The sequence below is a fragment of the Drosophila bipectinata genome, chromosome XR, assembly GCF_030179905.1.
Source record: "Drosophila bipectinata strain 14024-0381.07 chromosome XR, DbipHiC1v2, whole genome shotgun sequence".
NCBI classification, from domain to species: Eukaryota; Metazoa; Arthropoda; class Insecta; order Diptera; family Drosophilidae; genus Drosophila; species Drosophila bipectinata.
This window is the reverse complement of record NC_091735.1, coordinates 12,575,214-12,580,451: the sequence shown is the minus strand read 5'-3', so window position 1 is coordinate 12,580,451 and position 5,238 is coordinate 12,575,214. Positions and strand designations below refer to the sequence as shown.

The 5,238-nt window shown below is 37.0% G+C and overlaps 1 long non-coding RNA gene across 1 annotated transcript; it reads left to right on the top strand.

Moving 5' to 3' along the window:
* The first annotated feature begins 993 nt into the window (after positions 1-993).
* On the top strand, positions 994-1,713 carry LOC122321993 (uncharacterized). The gene is made up of 3 exons (XR_011441850.1): positions 994-1,067; positions 1,126-1,179; positions 1,250-1,713. It is a non-coding gene; the product is annotated as an uncharacterized lncRNA (long non-coding RNA).
* Positions 1,714-5,238: the final 3,525 nt, after the last annotated feature.

Here is a 5,238-nt window from a genome sequence, read left to right as displayed (position 1 = left end):
AAAATAGCATGGGAAAAGAGTTTAACAGGAAACCCAGAAATACTTCTGAACTAGAGCGATGGAAAGCGACTGAATTTCGGCAATTTCTTTTGTACACCGGTCCAGTGGTACTTAGAAATGTATTGACAAAGGCACGTTATGAACATTTTCTGCAGTTAAGCGTTGGCATTCGTATACTTCTTAGTCCAGAATATTGTATTACGAAAAATGCGTGTGCCAAAGCACTTCTTTACAGCTTTGTGGATTTATTGACCACTCATTACAGTCCCATTTTTTTAAAATATAATTTCCACTGCTTGCTACATCTCTCTGACGAGGTTCTTTTATATAGAGATACATTAGATTCCTTTAGCGCATTTAAATTTGAGAGCTTCTTATATAAAGTGAAACAAATGGTTAAAAACGGAACAAACGTAAGCAGCCAAATTTATAATCGCATTGTTGAAATGAGCGTTTACTGTCCAAAGAGAACACAACTTTTCAGTTCTATTTTAAAAAAAGATTCGCGTGGTAATATAATTTCAATTCAGGCAAATACACTTTTCTATTCTATACATTTTCCTAATAATTTTTATATGGTGGGATCACACATTTTTAAAATAAAATTAATCGAGCAAGGAACAAACTGCTTAGTTGTTCAGTCAAACCAAGTATTAAATCTAGAAGAGTTTTTTTACGAGCCATTAAAGTCCAGTTTGGTACATTTATTTTGTTCACAGTCACTTGTGTTAAGTGACGAAAATTGTACACATAGCGTTTCAAAAATTGAAAAAAAATATTACCCCTTAGCAACAATAGGTTACTTATTTTTGCTGCAGTAATTCATCATCATGAATAAATTCACCGAACTGTTTATGTACGACACTGATGAGGACAACATCATGTCAAATAAATTACCCACAACATCGAAATTCAATGGTAAGTGTATCATATATATTATATTATATGGTACTTATAATCCATAATTACCATTTCTTGCTTTTAAGATGACCAAGAGAATATGCCATTAAATGATTCTCATAGAAGCTTGGAACCCAATAGTAACTCGACGAGACTTGAACACACTGGTAAGATAGTTAATTAAAATTTAAATAATATAGTATGTGAAATGGTTCCCTTTTACAGATTTGCTGCCAGAAATTTTAAAAAATACCATCGAAATTAAAAACACATTAAAAGGTTTGCTTCACTTTGTTTAAAAAACTTATTTATTAAAAAAAATATAACTTATGAACTTCATTTCTTTCAGACTTAACCCATCGAGTTGAAAAGCTCGAAGATGATAATAAAAAAATGCACTCTCGCCAACTGACAGAGCTGAAAATGACAAAAAAGTTGATAACGCCAAAAAAAGAAACGCCCATTTTGCAAAGTCCGTTTAAAACAGTCGAGGCGTTTGAGAAGCTCGAGGAAGAATTAAAAAAATCGCCTGAGCTCAGCGACAGACTTCAAAATGAAATTATCCGGCAAGAGGCAAGCGATCCGTCAAAATTTATTCGAATAATATGGCGCAAAATTTTGAATGACGACGTCGCATCGCATTACTCCTGGAAAGGGACACCGAAAAAGAAAGCTATTGATGTGATGGCAATCACCAACGCATTTATGGGAGCCTTCAACATAAAATTTGTAGGAGCAAACAAAGAATTTGGTCGAGCCAGCGCAAAATGGTTTCAGACGGCAAAAGAACGGAATTTAAATAAACTTAACAAAAAAATTTAACAAAATGTAGTTTAATTAAAAATATGTTTAAATGTTCATTACTAATTGAATTACTTATCATTCCTCTATAAACTGGGAGCATTTTGAGAAACCGTAGGGACTCCTCTACGGAGTATTTTAGGTGCACAAAGAAGGACTCCTCTACGGAGCATTTTAGGTGCACAAACACAATCCCAAAGTACTCCGCCTAGGTTATCTTCGGATGATTTTAGGACTCCTTTTCTTAATAATTGGAAGCAAAAAAAGGAGTCCGCACGGAGTCCCTGCGGTTTATCTAAGGGAGCATTCTGGGACTCCGAAATTACTCATTCTAGGAGTCCGCAGGGCACACCGTTTTCATATATTTTGAAATGGCACTTTTCTCCCAAAAACATGCTCTTACGGACACTTTTAGGAGCGTCCCTAGGAGGCTTTGCGCTCCGCACAGGGAGTCCTAACGGAGCACCGTGCGGACTCCGCTGGTTGGCTGGGATAAGACGAATTTGAGCACCCCTGGTGTAAATGTATTGGTGATTTTTTGCACTGGTATTGGAGTTTGCTCTGCCGTATGCTGAGCTTGGGCACCCCTGCTTTAGTGCGTGACTGTACGCTTTTTTGAGTACTTTACTTTGAGTTACAAGCTGGAAACAAATATGTGGCAAGCGAGATCACCAGAACAAAATCTTAATTTACTGCAAAGAAAATAACGAGTACAAGCAGAGTTTCGCAATAAAATGCGCAACGATATTGCAAGCCTTAGCATCAGGATATTCTATTATTGCTCAAAAATTCAAAACCTATATGGATACTGCTAATCAGTTGATAAAAATATATCCATGATACTATCTTCCAGCACTAACCATACAGCATATGCTTTGCAATACTGACAGCATATGCTGTATGGTTAGTGCTTTCAGCAACAGTGCATAAAATTTTAATTCACGGTGCGAAAGTGGCCCCGAAAGTGTGTACTAAAAGAAGGAGTACACATCCGACGGCGATAAATGTGCTAACAAGGAAGAGTCTCTGTTTTTCGTCTATTGGGATGGCGTACAGATAATCTCGGAAGTTAAAGAAAACCCTGCATAAAAAAAACTGGTCCAAATCTATGTTGACATAGAAAATTTACACCTTATGCATAGACGTTTGCCACTGAATGCGAAAATTTTGCAGTTTTTTACAGATATAAAACTGCAGTCGCCCCATCTGAGTGCGATCGCACACGTAGTACTGGCTGTACCGGCGACTCAGGTGACTGTTGAGAGGGCCTTTTCAGAGCTTTACTACATTTTAAGCGAGCGACGAAGCCCTTTAAGTGCAGAAATTCTCTACTAGTTGTTAAGCAAAAAAATGAATAAATAATAATATAATGTTAAGATCTAATAAATATGTTTAAGCTGTTTCCAAATTTTATTAAAAAGCTACTGAAGACAAAAGACCGTTTACGATGAGTCTTTCGTTTTCTCGCTCTTCTGCTGACCCTCAATGAGTCGCTGAGTCGCTATTTTTAAGTTGTTGAGTGAGCATAACCAGAACCCCTATACTGAGAACACTTAACCGAAAACAAAAACAAAGAGCAACGAAAAGTTATGTTCAGAGCGAGAGCACACGAGTATCGTCTTTTTCGGTTGTGTTAGAGAGCAGACCGAAACACGAAAAAAGGTACACTGTTATTTGCGAGCTCTGATCATACAGTGCAGCTCAACTGAATAGGTTTGACATTTGGTTAAGGTTTGAAAGGTTGTGTCTCTGGAACAAGAGCTCTGATTTTCTCAAAATAAGTTTAGGTGCATAAAGAAATCTTCTTCTGTCTATTATAAAATAGCAAAGTTTTTGTTCTGTTAGTTTTGTTTTTATATTACTTTTTCAAAATAATAACAAAAAATGTCTATTTTTTTTTGGATCAACTAAATAGGTTTGATCACACTGTTATTTGGTATGCCCACCCACGTTGTCCGGGCTTTTTTAATTGCTTTAACTAAAGTTTCAGAATCACCAAATTGAATCACCAAAAATTACCAATCTTCCATCTTCGTAAACTCTTATGGACAATAGTCCCCACTCCCCAGTTTTCCATAATGTTAATGTTGGGGGAGTAAAGCGGCTTTACAACCGAGCGGTACGGATGGGAGCGTTGTCATGTTGGTACGTCCATGGAATACGACTATAAATCTCAGAAATCAAAGGTAAATTCTTGTTGAAGTATGTACATTCATCTTTGAGGTGACAAACTGCAGCTCGCACGTTCCATAAAAAGATATAAAAAGATAAATACCAGTATATGCAAAGCAATTTCCGATCGTTTAGTTATATGGCAGTTATAAGATATAGTCGGCCGATCCTTATGAAATTTGGTGGGTCGTATTTTTTTGTTAAAAATAGCATTCGTACAAAATGCGAACTCTTCAACTCTATAGTCGGCCGATCCCAGCCGTTCCGGCTTATACGGGACAGAGGTGTTACTTTTTAGAACAACATATCCAAATTTCAGCTAGATCGGTACTATAGAATTTTGTGAATCACCTGCGCCGCACACAAAAATGTCGTTCCGAGAAAAACGCGTTTAAAGTTTAGACGCTACCGAGAAACTCATACTTTTCGGTGTAGGCGCGCTCTCGATTATGGGCTGTATCTCTGTCATTATTTGATATTTTTATTTGAAACATTAACAGTACATTCTTAATAAACAGTACTTTCGAAATATGTGACAAAAAAAATCGATTTTTTCAACCTCACACATGAGACTACATCCTTAAGTCCGTGGACTGTGCTGGCCATGGCAAATGTTTATGACATTTTTCTTGGTAATACAGTTCTTGGCGACCTTGCTGGTGTGTTTATGATCATTATATTGTTAAAATCTACAAATTAATGGCATCTTTTCTTAATGTTGGTCCATGATCACGTGGATAATATTATCGGATACATATTCCCATACATATGTATGGGAACTTCAACGTTGTACGAAAAACATCCCCGCACTATGATTTTGAGGCCACCGTGCTTTACAGTCTTCAGCGCATGGTTTGGGCTTGTTGAGCTTGTTGGTTAAGGCGGAACGCACATGTATACGATTCTATTTTTAGAACTCTTTACATGTATTCGTCAACAAAAATGTGAACCTTATTATGTATGTATGTGTGACTGCTCGCACGACGGAGTAAAAATGTTTTGGCTTCCAAATTCCAATTTCAATTTCTCGTTTCTGTTTTCAATGCGCCGATGTGGTAGTAGGTAGAACAAATAGTATTTTTAATCGCCGCAGATCGAGACAGGATGGTAGCGTAATGCATAGAGTAGTTACTCTATGTATAATTTTTCTGCGTTCAAATCCTCGTAAGGCCTTGAAATTTTTCTTTCTGTTATAATTATTATTTTTATACCCTTGCAGAGGGTATTATAATTTTGTCCAAAAGTGTGCAACGCAGTGAAGGAGACATCTCCGACCCTATAAAGTATATATATTCTTGATCAGGATCACCTCCTGAGTTGATATGAGCATGTCCGTCTGTCCGTCTGTCCGTCTGTCCGTCTGTC